Source organism: Liolophura sinensis, chromosome 8, assembly GCF_032854445.1.
Source record: "Liolophura sinensis isolate JHLJ2023 chromosome 8, CUHK_Ljap_v2, whole genome shotgun sequence".
NCBI classification, from domain to species: Eukaryota; Metazoa; Mollusca; class Polyplacophora; order Chitonida; family Chitonidae; genus Liolophura; species Liolophura sinensis.
The window spans coordinates 18,219,784-18,244,301 of NC_088302.1; the positions used below are offsets into that span (position 1 = coordinate 18,219,784).

Here is a 24,518-nt window from a genome sequence, read left to right on the forward strand (position 1 = left end):
ATACTTGACAAATCTTTCCCCTAAACACACAAAGGTGAATGGACTATTTTTTTAAAAATATTCAGATCAAATGCTTTTACCACTTGGAAGAAGCTGTTAAAAATACCCGAATGAAGGGACCATCATGGATAGTTACAGTAGCTATATACATCATAACCACTTCAGTTTGAACACCTCTTTTTGGATAATGTTACCTGTATTTTGCTCCAGCATTGATTACAGATGTGTGAAAGTGAGAGCCACTGTGAACAGACTTATGCTCTTTACACTCTCATTGATTGTTACAGATTATTTTACCTGCTCGTCACAAATACCTGGAATCAGGTGATTTATATCGGGCTTCTTGACAGGTACAATGCTTTCACCTCTAGGGCAAATCATAAACACGATGCACCTTCAGCTTAATGAGGGAGAGGATTAATTAATTACGGCCTGGCCACTAAAACTTCTGATATATACCTGTCCAATAGTAATCACCTACACAGATGACTCTCTAGGTCCCTCAGGTAAACATATAGGTAAGATCTGTTTACTTGATACAGGTAATCCAATGAGTGTCAGAATGCCCTAATACATATACTTCACCAGGTTAATCTTAAGGTGGTAATATCGTCAGTGAGTGGGTGGTTAGTTATAAACAACACCTGCATGAACGACAACAGTGACAATCACGACAAAAACAACCAACAATGATTAGGTTCTTACTGCAATAAAAACAAGCTGACACTTCATGACCTTTATCAAACATTTAATAATACATTAGACAGTACTGTGTGGGTGATGTAATTTGATCTACCTTAATTTCTCAATTTTTTTTTACGTTTTTTTTTTCTGTTCTTTCTTTACACTTGTGTTTTGTTACCTAGCTTGCAAAACGAGCTAGAAGTTAGAAATAATCATTTTTATAAATACAGCATTTCATCCATAGTTTAGCCCATAATTTCTAGTCCTACAGTTTAGGCCATCTGAATTGCCAGTTTTAGTTACATGATTAATAACATAATCCAATTGCCAGCATTTATTTATAATTTCAGGTTTCCACGTTACCCTAGCGAGACATCCATTGAAATCGTTCAGATTATTGTTATTATTAGTCAGCTTGTAAAATTCCAATATCTCAAAACTGGTAGAAATACCAAAATTTGCAGTTTTAATAACAAACATATGGAGCCATTTTTAACATGGATTATGAATTTTAAAAGAATAATCTCTGCCAAAAAAACTTTCCAGAAATCGTTACATTTTACATTTGAGCTTTATGTACGACTGCATGAAACTTGTCACTGCAGTTTACCATGGAAATGGGCATTGATTCTGCAACAATGTATTCTTTCTGTCTTTTGTTCTGGGCACCAACTTTTCAAGAATGTATTGTTTCTAATCTCTATGCTAGTCTTCATTACTAGGCCCATGGTAAATGATGCCTAACAGTTTAGGGTTCAAATTCAGTACAGAGTACATTCTTTTACATTTTTTTTTTCATGTGTTATTTTTTGTTTTTTTTTGTTCTTATTTCTAATCAAGAAGTGTTTGCCTGAGATATATCTTCTTGTTGGACTAGTGCCATAAACTGTATCTGTGTTCATCTCTATACAGGGTGTCTCAGAAGTCTTGCACCATCCTGATTTTCATTTTTTTCTGTGTCAATTTTATACTGATTTTAAATTTTTTTCTCTCTTTCAGAATTAATTATGGCTAATAAACTAACAGTACAAGAAAGAGTTGAATTGGTTTTTATGTTTGGAAGAGATGGGGCAACACACTGCTCTGTAGCTCAAGCATTCAACCTCAACCTGGAAGGTGTGCGACTTCTGGGACACCCTGTATACATGCACGCTCTTCACAGCCACTGGCGATCTATTCACAAAAAGAACTGAAGCGTGTTTAAGTTGTGTACCATGCTCAAATGAAGCGCAGATACTGATTCTAGTAACATGTACAGCCAGAAATACACACACTACAGTTTACAACATAGGTCAAGGCACAATCAAAACTTCACGCACAATGACCGCGCCATTGCAGTATTAAGTGTGTGCCTTGTAGGCATGGTTTGGTCTACATGTACTTGTAACATACAGGATAAACTGTACTATAACTGCAACAATGTGCATGTAAATTCACATATGCAACATCCACAGATAAACAGTACTGGTACCCATTCAAAGACGCAATTAATTAAACAAACCTGCAGTTTTTATCCGTGTTTAATTGTACAGAGGAAGCGAAAGCAAAGTTATTTTTTTTACAGGACCTATTTTTGATTTACGTTACATATATACATGTGTGTATATATAAGTACATCATTTCACACTACTTCAACTATACAAGTTCATAACTGAAGCCCCAGATCCTTTAGATGTTCAGTGACCCTGAAAATGCATCACCATGGAGAACATGCTATCAGAACCGTGGGATTTTCACTCGGTGAAGCATGTGACATAGATTTTCAGGTTTCTCCCTCATTGTAAACAAAGGTTCTTACAAAGTCATATAATGATGGCTCACAATAGAACCCTTGTGTTATAGCCAAATATATATTAAAAGTAAAGATTTAATATAAAAGGCTGACTCAGTTTATGGATTCTGTACGCCAGTTATTAAAATATAATGCTTTTACTTTGCTAGCCAAGGCCATGCCAAATGCAGTCATTTCAGCAAATACATGATTAGCATAGTTTTACATTTACTGTTTGCATACTACATTTTAAAGAATATCACATATGAAAGAGCAATTTTCAGTGCAATTTATGCACCTTTTTTATTTGATTTTGGAGACAAAACTAAATTGGTTAATTTAGATGCAAGACTGAACGCCATTATGAAGTTCAACCATCATCAACTGCTTTTTCACAGTTGCATTGCAAACATTTCAGGACTGTACTAAAAAATTCTTGACAAATTAGACGACGACAGTCAACATTTTCAACATCATAATAATGACAGTCCTTACACATTCACAGCAGGCCATGCATGTGTTTTTTAAAAATTTTTTATTTGTTTTTTTTTTTTTTTTTTAAATGGTACCAGTTTTTAAATTCAAGTCGCTCAAAGAAGCATTAAGCAAAGCAGGTGAGTGATTAAACCATAACATAAGCTGTCGTATTAGGTGCAGCTGAAATAGTCTGTGTGTTTTTGGTGTTATCTACATGTCTGCAGGCAACGTAACTTGAGCATGCATGTGACCTAAAGGATCTCAGTTACAAGTCAACACAACATCTCTTCTCTGCACACTCACATCACCCCCTTATCTCAGTCCCTCAGTCATTGTAACCTGATATTTTGATTGGAGCAATTGAGAAGTTAGCAGGCTACCATAAGTTTGTAAGCTGATTGCGACAAGTAACCTCAAACCATTTGCTGGAATCCTAAAAATGCAAAATTACAAGACTGTGCAAAAAGTCATCTTGGTGCACGTCTGGCAAAATTGCAGCAAATTTCTGGGTGGAATGCAGCCTTTGGGGATTATATCAGCACGACTGATTTTGACTGCACAGTTGCACAATGGTATTCACTATTTTACCTCAAGCTCAGCCTTTTGCTTCATTCATCCATCTTATAGGGCCACTTTAGAGTTTTTTGAAAAAAAAATTAAAAGTTGGCAACAAATGTATCATTTTCAGATCTTAAATGTGCTCCTAGCTGAAAATGCATTTTTTACATATCCAATTTTAGGTGAGGTACAGTACTTGCCGTTGTTGGTTTTTATTGTTCAACAATGACTTAAGATGAACACCCAGAATATCAGCAGTACGCAATGTGCCAAAATGGGAAGTTCTCATCCAGACATTCTGTCCATCAAAACTCCTGTTTAGGTCACTCAATCTATCACTCAATCAATCTATCTCTTTGCTTTGGTTTCTTTTTTACCCCCAGAATCAGACACTTTTCAATGACCTAAAATTTTGTCCATGACTAATAAGAGAGTTTCAAGTTGGCACTTTTTTTTAATTACTGAAGGTAAAAACCCTGTATGAGGTGACCTGTCAGAAATATTAGGCAACTATTCTGCAATACATTTAATATAATTTGGGAGCGTGAAAAAAATTTCACAAAAAGTTATTTAGAGAAGTTGAACGATTGAGAAAATTGTGATGTTATACGTTTGTAAACTTAAGAAGCTTCTGAATGAAAGCAGTGTCACTTGTGTGTAGGCAAAACATGGCATCATGGGCAATCAGTAAATTAATGTCAGTTGCCTAACAAGACAGGGCAGGAGTATTTTTACCTTTAGTGGCCAAAGAGTTCTAACTCAAAACTCTCCTATAAAGTTGCTCATTGCTTAGCAAGTTGTTTTTATGTTTTAAAGGTAGGATGATATCCTACTTAAAAACAAATTTCAGCACAAAAAGTAAGTTTAACATCTTTATTTGCATCTAAGAATTAATGCACTTTTTCATGCAAAATGTCAGGTCAAAACCAATAGATTGTGGACAATTACAGATAGCTTTCAGAAACAGTGTTATTACGCCATTCCACATTTTGGTCAAATGTTTTTGGATTTTCAGGAATAAAAGAAAAAGAAAATCACACACACACACACACACAAAAAGTGTTGTCATCACTGCATTATCTTTAAATGGATATAACAATTCATTTAAAGAATGGATAAGAGAACAAGATTTATTTATTTATTGATTTGATTGGTGTTTTACGGTGTATTCAAGAATATTTCACTTAGACGACGGCGGCCAGCTTTGTGGTGGGTGGAAACGGGGCAGAGGGGGAAACCCACCACCATCCGCAGGTTGCTGGAAGACCTTCCCCGTACGGTTGTTTACCATTAGGTAAACTATTAAAATGCTGGCATATAGCTGTAGGTATACAAAGAAAAACAAACCAAAACAAAAACATAGAGGGATGGCATATCTTACAAAAGGTTTGATCACCCGACACACATGGTGCTATTAAGATTGCTGGCAGTCTGACAGTAATCGTTTGTGAATATACAGTGTTTCAAAAACCAACAGAGTCACGCGTAACAATAGGGAGCGGTGGTGCGAAACAAATACCCAGAATGCAAGTCATGGTCAAAAACAAACAAGGTATTATTGTAGCAAGCGAGATAAGGTGATTTAATTATGCACGCTCGGCTACTGTTTGATGACGGACAATTAAAGCTAAATCTAATGAATGATCATGTTGTGTTATCGAGATAGGTATAAGATAAATCTTTATGGTTTGATTGTAGTAATTAAAACACCTTCGGGACGGCCGGACAAAGACCTGCTAGAACACAAATATATCTGTGAACAATGTGATATATACAGGTGTACGTCCTCAGATAACAATCTTCTCAAATCTTTAACCTTTTCCTTCACCGCGTATGTATAAGCCATAAAATCTTTATGCACTTGTGGTTGTCATCGTAACAGCCAGGTATGTACATGTATGGTGAGTGTTCAGTTTATAATAGTGTTGTTGTTGTTGTTGTCTGCTTCACACTGATTTACATAAAGTTCAACAACCTGTATCAATCAGCAAGTATTTACTTTTTTTCTGTCTTTTACATAAAGTAAGCTTTTTTTTCCACAAAACTGATCTTGCATTTTCTCTTTTAAGTATACTGTCACTCGCTTAGCAAATATTCTTAGCGCTACAATATTTTTTGTAGACAAATTTGCTTAGGGTCTACCTTAATCCCAGGGTCAATGAAAGATTGCAATTAGATGTCAAGACACACAAAACATAAACACAGATAATTTGTGTGCAATCAAATACACACAAATTACTGATTTTTTCCTAAAGTTTAGCCTTTTGTCTCATTTTGATGATTCATCCGCCTTTCGGGTTTTTAAGGTTTGTTGTGAGATCTGATTAATGCCTTAATGGAAAAACTTGCGTTCAGTCGGCTTCAAAAGTATCATTTAAAGACCTATTGTACTCTTAAAGACCTCATAGTACCAGCAGTTCAAAGAAAAGTTTTTAACGTATATCAATTATTAAAATGACACTTTAATATAATTAATTATAATAATAATTAATTAATAATATAATTCACAACTGTATGCTTCTGACAAATAGCTTATGACCACTTGTCCTCACTACGCAAATCTAACACTGAGTATTTTTCTTGTTCAGAAAATTTACATTCTTGTTTTGCTTCCTATCTACAGCTGTATCTTCCAACTTGCCGTGCGGTCTTCTCAAATCTACCAGAGGAGAGTAACCTTGTCTTTAGACCAAACAAGTACAAATACACAAATGAACAGAAAAAAAAACATTCATAGAACATGACACCTGTTGTAACGTCGGTATGTGACAATCTCCAACCTATGAAAACCGCTTCAGGTTAGAGGACTGCCTCAATTTTCCTGGCCGTGCGTGTTTACAAATCACAATTCATGCCAAACAGGCAGATTTGGCAGAAAGCCAAGGCTGTATTTAAACTTGTCAATTTACCTGATGCACGACGATAGCAGTTAATTGCATGAATACAATGCAGTCTTTGCACACCTTACTGATTTCTGTACATACATAGAACACAGAACCACAGTAGTTCAAAAAAAAAAGAAAAAAAGCTCCCTTGACTTTCTTTGCTGACTGGGAGGCCTCATTGATCCCGGAACTGCTCCAATGCAGTTGTTGTGAGTTCAAGTCCAGCTCAGGCTCGCTTCCTCTTCAGCGGTGCTTGGGAAGGTCTTCCAGCAACCTGCTGATGTCGTGGGTTTCTGTTGTATTACATAGTTTAACAGATGTCGCCCACAGGAAGCTTGGGCAAACCTGGAGGAAAGTGGGGCAAGTCTGGAAGTAATTGAGCTGCCTAGAGAAATGATTTACTTGCCGGATTGGCTATTGACACAATCAATGTAATATGTTGTGATATTCCAACATACACTAAGAAACAAGAATTTCCGAGTCACGTGGTCTGTCTGGTCCATAAATGTGGATAGTGCACCTTAATGAGAGAAACCCACAATCACCTTGATGGTCAAAACACCACACCAGCAGAGTGTTAAAGGCAAACAAGTGAATATTTTATTTTAGTTAGCAATGACAGTAGTTTTAAGTAATCATGATCTATTGCCATATCTACCCAGCACTATTTCCACTATAATCACAAAACCTGTATGTCTGTGATTTTTTCTCGAAACTGAATAATAATCAAAAATACTTGTACTCATCATCTTCAACATCATGATAGCACTTTGTTTCCGTTTGTCAAGACCTCCAGTAGAATCAACTTGATCAAATTTGACAAGGATCAATAAACTGATATCAGGAATTCTATGCACACTTCTGTTGACAAGGTCATCATGACTTCAGCAAAACCAGATTTCGTGCAGCGCAACAAAGAAAATGCATGTCTGATTGCCATGACCAAATTGATCTTTTGTGACCCGAATGTATTCTGTCAACCGTACACAGCTTATCTTATTCATTCTGGATGTTTATTCCCGATCAAAAACAAGAAAGAAAAACTGTACTTGTTTACTGATAACATATTAATTATCCAGGTTACAGACATGACTGATTAATGCATATATTGACTGATTTATGCCACATAACTCATATATATTGCTTGTCCAAATGTTCCATGCATACCACTGATTTATGCCACATAACTCATATATTTTGCTTGTCCAAAGGTTCCATGCATACCACTGATTTATGCCATATAACTCATATATATATTGCTTATCCAAATGTTCCATGCATACCACTGATTTATGCCCTATAACTCATATATATTGCTTGTCCAAATGTTCCATGCATACCACTGATTTATGCCATATAACTCATATATATTGCTTGTCCAAATGTTACATGCTTACCACTGATTTATGCCATATAACTCATATATATATATTGCTTGTCCAAATGTTCCATGCCTATCATTGATTTATGCCATATAACTCATATATATATTGCTTGTCCAAATGTTCCATGCATACCACTGATTTATGCCATATAACTCATATATATATATTGCTTGTCCAAATGTTCCATGCCTATCATTGATTTATGCCACATAACTCATATATTTTGCTTGTCCAAAGGTTCCATGCATACCACTGATTTATGTCACATAACTCATATATATTGCTTGTCCAAATGTTCCATGCCTATCATTGATTTATGCCATATAACTCATATATATATTGCTTGTCCAAATGTTCCATGCATACCACTGATTTATGCTACAGACTATGTACATCCTCATGTCTAACCACAAGACTAATTTAGGCCTTATGATCAGTTGCTAGTCCCTTCTTTGTTCCAAACATAAAAACTGCTTTATTACAAACACTTTTACTATGTAACATTTTGCTTGTCTATGTTCCAAAAATAAGCTTTGTTTCAAACATTTTTGCTATACAATATGTTGCTTGTCCATGTTCCAAATAAAACACTGACATGTTTCAAAAATAAAAATCAGGTTGGGGTGTTCGAAACATTTTTAACACATAACACTTTGTCCATGCATGCTCCAAATAGAACACCGATTTGTGCAATACATCACATCTGGTTTTCCACAGTACATGTAAACCCTACACAACCACTACTTCTGTATGAAACGTCCACAATGAGGTCTTCATGTACCACATCATGAAGCTATGTGTACAAGTATGACCAAATGTCACACAAAGTAGGAGGATAGCATACTTAAATTTCTCCACCAGTTCTCCACCAACTGTGTGTACAACACCACGGCATTGTGAAAATCAGCTTGACCTTCATCAAATCAGCAAAGCAAATTTTTCTATTATAAAAATCAGATGGCAAGATGTAGAGCTGTGAGCTGCGCCTTGTAAGTGCTTTAGCCAGAAGAATTAAATAGGTCATTAAACAGGGCTACAATAATCCTCTTACATATCATAAGAATTATTACGCCATTCCTAATATTGACATAGTTTCAGGTTTGCAATCCAATACTGCGCCCTTTGGAATTAGTCTACACTGGAAATCTGAGACGAGTCTCGTGGACTTTGGCACAGTTTTCAACAACATTTAATCGGCGAAAGGATTATTTACAATAAAAAACTGCTCTTGGTTTCATTTAGTTTTTTGTAGGTCTTGTGCATGCATCCTTGATCCTGCCCCTAACAAGTTATTTTTTTCAAAACAGATCTTTTTCGCCTACTTCTTAATTCCCAACCACATTACACAACTTACAGAGATCAGTTTAAAGTAAAGGTACTTGTTGTCAGTTCTGCTTACCTGGGCTGATCTGTTTATACAATGTTATATGTGCACAAGCTGTTGAACGGTTATCTGGGGCAATGCGCGACAGAACAGTCTTAACGCCGTGTTTGATGTCCTTTGAGAAAACATCAATTGCCGACCTCTAAGAGCATCCCCGAGTCAATCTGCCTTGCATCCACAAATATATTAAAACAACATCTCCGCTGATAAACTGACAAGGGATCAAGGTCAACAAAGGTTAACGAGCGATAAAGGTGTGGTTGCATGGACGATGGGGAAAGGGTAAATCAGATTTTCGTTTGAAGACGAGCTGAAAAAATGGTCAAGGTGTTGATTGAAGAAGCTTTATCTCAGGGTTGATGATGGCATGGATCGAATTCTTGCTGCAGTGAATTCCATGTACTTGCCCTCAACGACAGCTCTTTGATGAGAGAGAAATTTATCTGGTCAATTTGTTCATACATGAAATGTTTGCATACATAGCGCGATGTTTTTTTCTTATTACCGTCTTGTGAAATCATTGTATAATTCATAACCCAAAATGAGTCTATACGTGTTAAAATTATGTTAGAAGAATCTCAGAAGTATTTCAACACTTATGTACATGTTTTACACAGTCGTGGTTAGCTTTATGGGCAGAGAATACTGCTCAGTCTTTGGTAAGTTATATCCTGCATCATGAACAAGTGGACTTCAATGAATGTACAAAAGACAGCATGAACAACCCAACCAATAGTAACTACTAATATAAAAATATTAGAATTAACACTTATTTATTTGATCGGTGTTTTAGGCAATAGTCAAGAATATTTCACTTATACGACGGCGGCCAGCATTATAGTGGGAGGAGAATTAACCCTTGAACACCATTCATATTATACCAAATTTATCGATCGCTTTAACTAATATTGAGAAAATATCAGAATTAATGCTTATCTATTTAGTGGAGTGGAATTTTACATTGTACTCAGGAATATTTCCCTTATACAATGAGAATAAGCAGGAAAATAGGCTGGAGGGATTATCCTGAATAGTAAGATTACGAGATATTCTCAACAGATTTTAAAAAGAAAATTCAGCCATAATATTTGGATGGTTAATTCACAGCAGTTGTTCTAGAACATGTGACATCACCTGTCAACTGTTTTTAGCTTTTAGAATCATTAAACCAAGTTTTTTTTTGTGTGTGTGTTTGACTTTTTTTACCATTAAAACTACTCATGAATTTCAGAACAACCCTATTAAGCTGATGGACAACATTCCAGGCAATCGCCACTTCACGAAATGTGTACATTTCCTAGTAATTTTCACCTGTTTAATCGCAAAACAAAAAATCAGCAAAAGCTCCATCAACTGCAGCCACTGCATCATTCACTCCGATCGCTCTATATTTATTGAACATGACATTTCACCCCTCTTGTCACAATTCTCGGTCTTTTAAGAATGCTAATCGTTCTGCAAAATGGGCCTTTAGTGAGACTTGGCCATTTTAGGGTTGAGAGCATGATAAATCTTTGGTTTTACTCTCATCATAAATTCACACAAACAACGCAGCAACATCAAACAAACACCTCATAATGCTGAAACGTCTGTGTTATTTGGTCATAACGGACACCTAAAAGGACAGGTTTATAACCGTCATCTTTAAAGCTCTATTTGAGGCCCTTCGTAGCCGATTTAGTAAGCGTGCCAGTGTAGTAGAATGACAGCAGAGCTTCTCACCATTGGGGTTGCTGTGAGTTTTAGCTTTAATTCTCTTTGACTGTATGTGGGAAGGTTTGCCAGCAACCTGCAGATGGTCAAGGGATTCCCCCAGGTCCTGCCTGGTTTCCTCCCACCATAATGCTGGCCATTGTCTTGTAAGTGAAATACTTTTGAGTATAGCATAAAACACCAATCAAATGAATAAACTCCATTTGGAAGAGTTATTCATATTTGTTCTCTTGGAGCTTTACTTCTTGGAATAAAAAATTTCTGGTGAACAGAGTTCACAGCAACTTTTCTTTCATATAAGTTAAAAAAAAAAAAAAAAAGTCAGGTTAAAGACTATCACCAATTATCACCAATTGTTCCTATTTCATGACATGCGAGCAATATAATGGTAACATGTCATTCAATAGAACTCAGAAGCCAATGTGTTCCCCAAATATCCCAGCAAGTTCTTCTGGCATATACAGCTGTATACATGCTCTTAAGCATTTTGGTTTTAGAAAACCTTAGAGATTCTTAATGTCTATATGGTGAATTTAACCCATAGCATCACACTAATACAGTGTACAGTTCTCACAAATTGTCTCAAATTGTCTGTATTCTTATCCTTTGTACATCAGTATACTGTCCATATTCTTTTGCTATAGACATCAGTACATCACAGGATTTCAGTGGTCAGCAAACCTTCATACAATGCCCTCATGCTTCAGATAATTGCACTACACCCAGCCATTCTCGACTCCCAAAATTGTTCAGTAATCCCTAGTTAACCTATAAGCAATGGTATTCGCTTGTATTTTCGAAGCAAAGAATTAAGGGCATCTGGTCTAAATACCTTTAATGGGTATTTCTGGGTAGTAGAAATGGCTGGGGTCTAGCGAATGAATTAAGGAATAAGACTATGGGGCTTTTCTTTGCGTATTTCAAGCTACCAAAAGCCAGGTGAAGGATTCTCCAAAAGATCAGGCAGTTTCATATGGAAAAGTCTGTGCTGTCAATCACGCCAGTACATCAGAAAGTGGTGTACGGTGTCGAGATTAACAAAGTAATTTACAAATATCGTATTCTGTTACTACAATAAGATGCTTCAAAGAGCATGCACTTACATTTAAGACGTTGAAAGGCAGCTTGAAGTACATTTCCATTATATGAATGCCACATCCCACAGGTATATTTTATAAAGAATGAGAATGAGAAATTTCTATGTTCAATGGTCTTCAGTGAAATGAACAATCTCCTGCTTAAGAATTTAAATAATTCACAAGGTAATTTTTCAACAATCTCGGCCTCAACACCAACAGCTACAAACATCAAATCACAAATGCTATTTCCTATGGTGTTTGTATAAGCCCAGTTTTCCCCAAGTTAATATTTAATGACAGCTTTATCAGCTGTCCTAGCCAACTGTTATTGATGTCTGGCATACTCTACAATATTTATATGAGCTCATGAGACTGATGCATGTTCAGACTGTGAGCGCTACAATATTGCTGTGCTTAAAATTTATTTGGGTGTTCTAAAATGCGACTGTAATAATTTGCCTCATAAGCTTCTTTTTAGTATTTACTCGTGTATAGACCTGAATATCCTGATGAGAACACCAGGATGTGTTATAGTTTGTTTCATTTCTTGCACAGATTTTGTTCTAAATTCCAGTATGTCACCAGGAAGACTTTTGAAGTGTTCAAAAATGTCAGACAATTTTTGTTTGAATATGAATGCTTTCATTATCACATTGCAAACCATTTAATGTATCCATATTTAAACATGTTCTCACCAAGACATGGCAGCAATATTGCCGAAGTGGCGTTAAAGGGATACAGAATCGATTCTGATTGGCTGGCGTGAGAGATCAAATTTAAACATCTGCATAGATCGCATTTTCATATGCGAAAAGGTTGAGGTATTACTGTAGCAAAAACTCTTCAAGTAAGCTGAGATGAAAATAGAGAATTAAGACATCGCAGCCAAGTTAACAGCATCGTCTTGAGGCTAACAACACAGAAAACTGCAGTCAACAGAGAAAATACCTACTGCCAAGGGCGGATGCTTAAAGCAAAGCTAGACGGGGGAAAATGTCGATCTGCTATTCAAACTGTACACAAGCCCATACAGATGTCAACAGCTCGGCCACAACCTCTTCCTTACCTCAACAACACAGATTGTTGCTGCAGTGCTAAGTGTATACAAGATCGGCAACACACTGAAATATTTCAAATGAATAAAATATAGCAGTTTCCTCCATGTTTTCACTGTGTAAATGAGGCTAAAAGCTCAATGTAAAAAACTTGAAAAAAGAAAAAGATGTTTCTTTATAAGCTTATTTGTTCATTAAACTTGCAATGAAACTTTGGCCTCAAAATAATTCGTGTTAAAAAAAAAAAAAAAATAGGAAAGATGAATGAATAAGAAAAAGACATGCACAAAACATGGATACAGCATTGAGACTTCTGCACTGAGCTATCCAAGCTTTACGATGGCCCAAAAAATGTCACGATTCCGTAAAAACTTTGTTCTTTTGGTGTTGAGATGTTGACTGTGAACTCTTAAAAGTATGCCTGTCCAACCCTTCAATCTCAATAATGAAGGATACAACCTTCTGGAAGAATTTACCACTGTATCCACACCCCAAATTTGCCAACATCAACAAACAGGAGGCATCAAATCACTGACTGACCTAGTTTTGGAGGCAAATATTTACAAGGATGCTTGTGGATGTGGAGCTTTTGTTTTATTTAACCTACATAATTTGTGCTTTGATTCCATATAAGTGTTGAGGTCCTCAAGAAAATTACAAGGGGAGGATGGCAGTCTGGTTTTTGGATGGGGGAAATCCGGGAAAGCCAGGGGAAACCAGTGCACCTATCACAAATGTATGTAAGGCAATACTTTTGCCCTTCATTGATCTCTATTACTTAGGCTTCCCACCTAGGAAAGAAAATGTTTTTCCAATACTTTCAATTACCTAATATCCCATGTCTTCCTCCATTCATGAGGCACAATCTTCACATGGAGTTTAATCTATAGTTTATTTATATTTATATCTATATCTATATATATATAAAGTGCTTTGGTAAGAGGCTCATTTACTTATTAGTAAGTCCATTCCAAACCTAACGTAACATGATATTAAACATTTATTGAAAAAACAAGTACTCTCAATGGCTTATCCCAATATAAACCTGGGGGAAGCCCACGACCATCTGCATGTTGTTAGAAGGCCTTCCCACGTACGGCCAGAGAGGAAGCCATCATGTACTTGCTTCAATTAATTGAAGGTGTATAACAACTCTTCATTTTTAATATGGCACATATATATAATCCTGGGTAATTTTTTTATTAGTTAGCTTTTTTTAATTCCAAGTAACTGATTCAAACTCATCTGTTTGACGGTAAAGCATGTGGACTGTGTCATTTATTTGAACCCCTCATAGTTGGTTGCAATCAGATTTATCCCCACATGTATGCTGCATGCCCTGACAGTCTGCATGCAGTCATTAACTGGCATACGTGTACATGAACGCACAGGTAAGCGGGTTTTTCACCTAACCTACCTACCAGACTGCAATTTTCCCCTTAGAGCTAACTTTAGACAAGCTGAGATTGATGACTTTTTCTGTTAATTAATTCCCCTGAGGCTACAGTGATGAAGAAAGTATAAATAAAACTTCCAACTGGTACAGAGGGTTATATACCCATACTTCTTTCAGCACAGATATGCGGTTTAATTCTCTTAATAAACATACTACTGTAACCATTCAACCTTTTCTCGTGTTTACAGGTGATTATTTGAGCATATTTTGAAGGCATTATTCTGAGTAGACTGATAAAATTGTACTTTTTGTGAAGAACTGAATTTGGCAAATCCAACCAATGTAGTTTTGTCCCCCAAAGTCAAATTTAAAATGTGCATAAATTGCATTGAAAGCTTCTCTTTCATATGAGAGAAAGTTGAAGAACTAAGGTAGACATTGGAAATCCTGGTCTGCAATCAACTACTTAGTGAAAAATTCTGTTTAAGTTGTCCTAATTCAACGTTACACACTACATATTAAGAAGTTGACAGAGAGCTTGTATCAGGCAATTCACATCAGGGCATTTTTGAAATAAGTAACCTGTTCTATGAAATTTCAACAAGGATACTATCATAGGACTTCTTTTTTTAAATCATTGCAAAGTGGTCCATCCCTCAATTCAAATGCTTGTTCATCACGCTAATTTGAGAGAAAAAGTGCTGTCAAACATCTCAAAGCAAACTGAGAAGATGTAAAAACAACATGTAATCAGCACTTTCATGTGGAGGGTATGTCATTTGAATTAAAAAATAAATATCCCCCCAAAAAACAAATTTAAAATCTGTCTTTCTGTTATACCTCACTGCATGTCTATTATGATCACAATGTTACTTTGGTAATTAATGTCTCTTCGTGCATGTGAACTTCAGCAAACTGTAACATCTTGATTACAATAAAGTGTGAATGATGAAATAAAACCCCAAAAATCTAGTTCCTGCTTGAAGACAAATATACTCTAGAGATTAAGAGAAATGCAACTTGAAGAGCAGCTACCGTGTTCGTGATCTTTGGGGACAAATCACACGTTTCAATTTACTTCATTTCTGTGTTGACGTTTCTCATTACTATGACAAATACGGAATATCGTCAGACATAATATATCGACCACAAATAACAGGCTTGCATGGAGATAGTTTCACTTGAGGACGCTGGAATGATCTGCACTTTCCACAGAACTACACTCCCAACAGATAATACAATTTTTTTCTTGTTGTAGTAGAACACTTCACCTTACAAGAGATGGCGTGAGCCGAGTCAGCGACATGGAAATAGGAGTTGCCTCCTTGAAGCTTTTGAAGTGTACACATGAGCTATCCGATCAATGTCATCTGCTGTAACCATTTCAAGCTGTACAAGTGTATAAAAAAAAAATCTGTAGGATCTGCTTAAATATGAAGTTAGATCCCTGGACAAACTTTGAAAGACAGCTAATAACGATAAATAAAAATAAGATAAATGCATGGTACAAACATACTGCGAGAAAATTAAGAATTTCAAGGACTTCTAATTTCCTTTTCACACACATTGAAAGCATGGGTAACATGGAGTGAACAGCTCATTTTATCCAACAGACCTCAATGCATTAAACAGCGTTTTAATAAGAAATTTGTGTGAAATGGGTTTATGTAAATGCTGTTGTACATACTCCACAAATGCAATTATATATCATCACCTATGGTCCATATCGGAGTTTGAAGTTTTATTGTCTCATTTCTTTGAGTGCTACAAGCATTGCATTTTATGCTAACTAGCCTAGAGCGTGAGTGAAAAAGAAAGGCTTAACATGACACCTGATGAAAGAGCAAACCAATGAGAACATCACAAAGGTGACGTCATCACCAAATATGAACATTAAAGCTCAGCCGTGTTCTGCTCGAGGTATTTCTTGAATTATGTATCTAGAGAGCAGACGTGTGACATCGTTAAAAACAGACCACACATGCTTCATTCAACCGGCAGCCTTTTCTGCAGGTAAATTTTATATTTGGGGCCCAGTTAGGCTAGCTAGTGGCATTTAAAAAAAAACATATGCTTAGTAATTATCCACTAACAAAGTTCATCACTGCACAGTTCAGAATTTTAATAAGGTATGCTAAATAGAGCATACAAAAAGGTGAAGTGATGATGTAAATTCTCAATAGGTTGAACTGTGACAAAGGCCTTAATTTCCGCTAAAGATAAAAACCCAATTAATATATGCTTTTTAAGCATACTGTCCCATTTCAATATTATACAAATATGTAACAACTAGACAATAATGTAACAACAACGTAACAACTATACAAACTACACAATAATGCAACAACTACACAATAATGCAACAACTACACAATAATGTAACAACTACACAATAATGCAACCAACATTACAATATGGAAACATTAAAAAAGGACACTTAACATTACAATGGATGCAACACGGCAGCATTGTCCCTACACATACAAGTACCATATTAAGCTACACAGTTTGATTGGACATTTGATTTATTTATTTATTTGATTGGTGTTTTACGCCATATTCAAGGATATTTCACTCATGCAATGACGGCCAGCATTATAGTGGGAGGAAACTGGGCAGAGCCTGGGGGAAACCCACCATATATGGCCAGAGAGGAAGCCGGGCATGAGCTGGACTTGAACTCACAGCAACCGCATTGGTGTGAGGCTCCTGGGTCATTGCGCAGATTAGACATTTGAGAAATGAAAGATATTACCACAGTCTAAAATCAGAAAATATTTGTACTTACAGTTTCTTTGATCACATTTCATAACTTCTGAGCTCTTCACACCCTGTCATATGTGGACGTGGATGTCTGCAACAAACGTAATTACAATGGACCAATGTTTTCAGATGAAATCGGGTACCTAGCTTTTCCTGCACAATTGCAACTCAGGTCAAAGCTGGACTGGTCATTATAGTTTCTTGGAATTCTGTGTAATGTGTGAACACTGAACAGATTACCCACAAAAAGTCATCACAAAGACTGGGCTGGACAACACAGATTACACGACTCGGGTCTGAAGTGTTTTAGGCAGGAAAGGTTGCCCATTCAGACATGAATTTTGGCTGTATGAGTGGGTAGCTACCCTAATTCATCAACCTGCTCGCACATGAAAGAGTAACATTCAGCGCACATTTATAATCATATTTAGGAGACAAAACTACATTGGTTGGATTGACCAATCTCAGGATTTCACAAAAAAAGTATAATTTTGTCAGCTTGCATTAGATAATGCCTTCAGAATATTCTGAAATAAAGAAAAAGCATGTACTTCTCACATTTCGACAAAGGTCAATGGTACTCTGGTTTCTTCCGGAAGTGAAAACTTCTGCTGTACAGTGTTAAACGACAATAAAATGAAACAAACAATGAATCACATCAGTTGCCAAAATTAGACATGATACAGGAAACTCAAAGTAAAGCTAAATGCAAATCAAACTGAAACAAATGATAAACCAGATTTTGATTGCAAATCTGTACTTTCATATATACAATACACACATTTTTAATAACAAACCAGAGCTTATATATAAGCATTCCTTTCATGGCAAGTTAAAAACTCCAATAAATCAGTCAAATATGAGATAGAATCTTGAATCCACCTTTCAGAAAAAAAGGCCTCTGATGTTTCACTATGTTATGAATCAAATATATAATTGTATAAAAGGTCAACTGAATGAAATACATCATTCATTCATCAACAAAATTGCCAAATTATGCAAATTTGTTCCCAGACATCAAAGAAAATGAGATAGGAAAGACGGCTGAAGATCTGAAATCTGCCAATGAAATGAAAGCAAATACATTTCACAGAGGAGCAAAAATGAAAAAAAAATGTAATCATAAAGAAAATATCTTGACCACAGACTCTGATTCAGGGGCTTTTTTTATCAGTTCTTGTGGGCAAGACAGCATAAGCTTTGCTTTTTTTACCCACATGTTTGCATAAATCATGGTTGAGAGAAGGAACAAAACAGGTCTTGTGACTATCCTTATCACAGCTGACATTGTGATTTCTCTCAAATCATGTTGCCTCAGGACCAAATCGCTCCGCTTGTGGTTTGGAGCAACAATGGACCTTAATCTGCGTTTCACTATTTTTTATATGCATCAAAGGACGAACGGACCAAGTCTCTATTAGTCTTAACCAACCAGCTGTGACTCATTTGAACAAATCACGCTTGTGTTTTTGCAATTATGAAGTTCACACAATCCAAAAAAAAAAAACAGCTTTCCAGGCAATTTAATTACTTTACATTGCAATCATAATTCAGCTTTAGGTTTATTCTTTTTTTTTTTATTTGGAACTCAATAAGAACAATTTGGCAACTAGCTTTTTCACCAGTTGCAACAAGTCACTGACAAACTTTCAACAGGTATGCCATACAGAGCTGCCTGCCACATTGGTGGGGGACATCTTTGGTTCCATGGATTGGTCGTCAACCTTTGACAAGTCACTGACAAACTTCCAACAGGTAACATACAGAATTGCCTGCCACATTGGTGGAAGATTAGTAATCTTTGATAAAACACCAGGTTATACGAAACACCAAACAGCCCAATCAGCACTGCCAACCAAGCAGTCCAAACTAACAAACAATTAGCCTGGGAATCTGGAAATTCTTTGTCATGTCCAGACCTGAACTTGCTTATATTACACAGGTTTTCTGCTAATCACCCGATGTACCATCCACTTTGGAAGGGTAGATTTATATGTGTATTTATTTGAGAAATCCATGGTCAGTTCATTCAAAGTTATGATTAACCTCTGTGTGGTTTATTCAAACATGATGAAAAGTGTCTACACCTTATATTTATTTCTCAAGTTGATTGTTGATTAAAGCAATATATATTTTTCCAAGACTTTTACACTACTACAAAGGTGGGAAGTTTTATGGGTGGAGTGCCCATAGTAAACTTCCCACCCACACCAGGTAGCCTATATTTATTAAAAGATGGTGGAAATTATTTTCTTTGTAAGGAAGATAATGAGGTTGACATATTTATATAAGTAAATGCATGCTATGTGCATGTGTCAATTTCACAAAGAGGCTACTGGTCAAAATTTGTAGCAATATATCCAGGTCTGAAGACTAAACAGGAAACTAATGACAAATTGGTACTGTAAAACTGTCCCTGAGAAGCATGCTCTCCCGACTGCTAGACTCGCGATGGGCAATACATCATGCATATTTAAAACACGTCTTCCAGTTTTACTGAAGTAAATGAAAATTTGTTTTTTACACACGTATACAGTTTTGGCCTTTCAAATTTGTCTGGGGTTAGATTGATGGATAAAACATGTATTTTTTGACATGAACTGATAAGGGCTTGACTAAAAAAAAGCCCGCAGGTAAAGGATGTGTGTGCATCAATATTTATGTACGAAGTTAGAGATTACCATCACAGGCAAATCCAGGTAGGGGTCATTAACGAGAGGTCAGCCTTGTAGACAGGTAACAAATTATCAGTCCTGGTCATATCATGCATCTGACTACAAATCACTGAATGCTGCTGAAGTAACACTTGATTAAACAGGGTTCATATGAACCAGATAATCACTTCATTGTTGACAACAATTCATACGACTTCAGACAAGTACACTTCAAGGTATTCCTACACTTCTGGCAGGTTACAGAAGAAATCTTGCTGTTTAACCGGCTAACCACACAGATACCGACCAGAAGTGATGAATAATCCACTATTAAGCAGAGTTACTAAAATCAAGTCCTTTAACCAAAAGATGAATTCTCTTAATAAGTCCAGTCATATTCATACACATCTAAAAATAAACCCTCTTCACTTGTCAACACTGTACAAAAGTAGCTTTCCTTTGTGTCAGTTCTAGGAGTTCATTATAAAACAGGTCTAAGCTTTACATCTGGCAGTGAGCTACTCTTAAACTGATTTTCATCTCACAGCTTTCTACAGAAAAAAATAACAATAATTTGCATATCACTCATCGCGATTACAATTTATTTCAATTCCGTATCCGCTGTGAGGATGTGAATGCCCTCCAGAGCTGCAATGTTTACCGTTAGGTGAAAATTAACATAAAATTATCATAGCTGGAAAAAGGTAAAACTCAATTAATTGTGAAATATCTTATCTATTATTGCAAGGTGAGCTTAACACCGCTATAACAGTGTTCCACTTAAATTAAATAAACTTTAACCCACTCAGCTGGCAAACATAACTGAAGGCAGTTATCCATCATGCTTACCTAATTTCTTATCTTATTAGGCACAGGTAAGCCATAATTCAGCTTAATTAGCAAAAGCTGTAAAAAGTAATAATGAGCTTGATTTTCTACCTGATGAATAACAACTGGTGACATTGAGTGCACAGATTATCAGAAATTTAACTGTATTAGATCAAATATGAAGCTTTAATAAAACATTTCTGTTCAAAATTAAAGACTTCAAAGTAATGTATAGTACTGTGAAATAAGGTGAAAGGTAGGAACGGTTTAAACTGTAATCACACACCTCCCATCATAACCACACACAGTGACATAAACAAACACCTTGTACTGCATGTAGTTATAGCTCCTCACAGGGGTTTTACTTACACGTATATACACCAGGCAAATTTCTAAACCGATGCTATAATCGCCTTTGAAAGGAAAAATGATATATATTATGTGAAAAATAACCTTACACAAGACTTTCCTTTTCATACATTATAATTCACGAAGGTGCTTGAGAGAGTTTTGTGCTGAACCAGCTGAACGGGTTTGGTGGTTGTATCTCGACAATCCTGCTGACAAGCTTATAAATTGTCTCTCTGAAGGGATGCAATACCAGAGAGATATTGTAAATAATGTACATACGTAACATGAGAGCTTGAACCCTGAGAACTGGTGAACTCCATATGGCTGAGAACATGTGACTGAACTGTTTAACACGAACAAAGAATCGACGAGCAATTTGCTTCTCTCGTGCAAGGATAGGTTCTGGACCTGACCTCAGTAACAAACACTTTCCCAGGAGAACTGGTAAAAATATCTTCCCACAAAGCATCAATTTATTTCTTTATTTTCTAGCTTTTTATTATCTGCAGTGTGTATATCATATTCACAGCTGAGATTCAGAGCTACACAATCAACCAGGGTTTATATCAGAAAATGGAAAGAAACTCAAGGGCCACCCATCAAAGTTTGTTACAATGCTGAAACAGATATATCCTACTTGCCATAAAAAGCTGGTTGTAAGTAACATTTCACAGGTAAATAAAGGTCATATAATCTAATTTTTGTGCAGAAACTTACATTTTCCAGGAGAATATTATCCTTACCTTTCAAACAAATATCAATGTCAATGAATCTCAGAATACACAAGACAAAAAATGAGCTACTTTGTCATGGACATCAAACACAGTACATTGCATGAATATAAATACTATGCTGTTAGCACACATATGCTGTGAAACTCTGACAAATAGAAGGCTTAATCCTCTGAATTTATTTAAACTGGATCTGACAAGTCGTGTATGACAGCAAGCAGGGCGTTTTGACATGAAATTTATTTATATGCAATGACAAGAGACAATGTAAATGAAGTGATGGAAGCCCTTTTTCAAAGTGTAAATGAAGAAATATATGTTTGAATTAAGGTCCAGATTGAAATCTGATACAAGATTATCCAGCACAAAGAACAGGATGATCAGTTCTGGTATATTTTTTGATATGGATTTCACGATTCATGCTTTCCGTCTCTTACGTCATTACCATACATACGTTGCATGATTATCTTCACAGCGTATCATTTCACAAACCCAATGACAACTATTGACACCAAGTGATTATTCTAATATATCAACAAATTAAGGGCATCATACAAAACAGAACAATCGCTTTCTACTTTTAGATCACGAAATTTTAAAAAATATTTCAACCACTGAATTGGAAACATATCTATTTCTTTATGATTCCAGCTGATATATGTAGTGATGTATTACTGGCTGTTTTCACGTTTATAAATGGAATTGTATTCAGTGTTTGTACTTGTTCGTCTATGATTTATACGGGCTTCTGGGATGAGCACCTTACACAATTTGACACAATTACCCTCTTTAATACAGCTTTCATTTATTCATTTACACTCATAACATTCAAATACAGTGGTTGTAAATGTATAGTGTTGAAAACAATACTTAAGCAGTCTGAAATTTTTAGCTGCAGCTGTCAGCTGTCTGAAATGATCTGTCTGTCTGTCTGTCTGTCTATCGAACAAATGTTTTTCTCATGCACAATGAGACTGTCCATCATTCTCAGCAATTTGCTCAGGGTTCTGGTGATTGGTCAGGAGTTAGAGGTATAAACATAATATATTCTCATCTTCACACAAGTCAATGTAATCATGCAGCTGTCAAGCTGGACATCTCGCTTTCAGGCAGGATCATTTGCATAGAAGTGAAATTGCCACAATTGTTATTACCTAGTGGAAATCTTCAAACATCTCATATGTTTGCAAGGCGTTTATTCAAGTATATTCTGAAGGGATTATTCTATGTAGACTGATAATACTACACTTTGTGAAGCCCTAAAATTGGCCTACCCAACTAATGAAGTGTTGTCTCCTAAATCGAATTTAAACTGTGCATAAATTGCACTGAAAGTTGCTGTTTCATATGCGAATGGTTGAGAAAAATAGGGTATGCAAAACTCTGGGCATGAACATCTGAGCTGTCAAACCATAATAACAATATTAAGGTCAGGCACTTAAAAAAGTTCAGTACAACAAAGTTCAGATATTACTACATGTATAAAGTAAACTGGTGTTTTGAGCCTTACATGGGACATCTTTAGTCCAATTGTAATGTTTGTATGTAAATACAGCTGATAAATTCTTCTAAAAACACTGGAGATGTGATTAGACTGATAATGAGCAGGTGTGAACAAGTCCAAATGTCATCTTCACTAGTGAGTATGTACTTAACCATAGTGTACAGAGAAATATCAAGGCATTTGTCAAAACAGTTTGGTGTATACATAGCCAATAAAAACATCAGGTACCACAGACATCATCAGAGAGAGAGAGAGAAGCTATATGCATGTATGAAGTAAACCAGTTCAAATTTATTTAAAGGTAAAAGAATTTCAAAATTTCCAGTTAAGGTCAGACCACTGAAGCTATATCCTAACTTTTCTTACATGCACACATAAAAAAGCTCCCCCCCCCCAAAAAAATAAACACATACACAAAAACAGTCAAATGCTTGAAATATTCTTTTTTTTTTACACCAAACATGCTTATTGAGTTTACATACCACATAAACTGACTGCTTAATATTGTTAATATAAATTTAAGCTATTTAAGTAACCGTGCAATCAAAACTAACTGTGTAAATATAAATTTATTCCAACAAAAATAACCTAGGAAAGTGTTATCTCGTGTAGTACATGTAAGCTTTCAATTATCTTTCAGATCATAATTAGAGTAATGTTTCACATATTCGATAAATTTTAATCATTAGTTGGATAGCCTTAATAATGGGGTATAGATTGAGTGATCACAATGATTCTCTGGTTTCCAGCTATATGAAAACATCATCAAACAATCCGACTTTACTAACTTCTGCGTAATGGAATTTCACCATCAAGGTTTCCACACACCATATGGATTCCAAAGCCGAATACTAAAAATTAACCAAATGCAGATAAATAAACTCTAATTGTGAAACCTTGTTTGCCTAAAGCAATTAACCATTATGTCATTGCTGTCACCTACAAGAGGAGAGATTCATGTGGCCCTTCTGGAAGAGCATTCATCCCAGTGACACAACTAGCTGCCACAAGCCCAAGTGGATATTTCCATTGTTGCACTCAAGTGCACACAATGTCAACAAAACAGTGGCATGTGGATTGCATGTTTTGTGCTGTCTAAAGTCACTATAAGATGGCCTCCTGCCATGACATAAGGATTAAGGGTAATGACACTATGAGTGTGCCTGTGACATTCTATGGAGCTCCTGAAACCAAAAGCTTTAACACTTTGTTTTACTGGGGACAAGACTGTAAACATCCTACATGCAGGCCGGTACCCACCATGTTTGATTTACACCTCTTAAGTCCATATATTACAGTA

The 24,518-nt window shown here is 36.0% G+C and overlaps 1 protein-coding gene across 3 annotated transcripts in view; it reads right to left on the minus strand.

Annotated features, from left to right (window-relative positions):
- Positions 1–24,518, minus strand: part of LOC135473958 (semaphorin-1A-like) — a 233,143-nt gene that overhangs the window by 67,977 nt on the left and 140,648 nt on the right. For all 3 annotated transcript variants that reach the window (XM_064753926.1, XM_064753925.1, XM_064753924.1), the window contains one exon: positions 17,176–17,241. The gene's annotated coding sequence lies outside the window, so the exon portion shown is untranslated. The remainder of the gene's footprint in view (positions 1–17,175; positions 17,242–24,518) is intronic.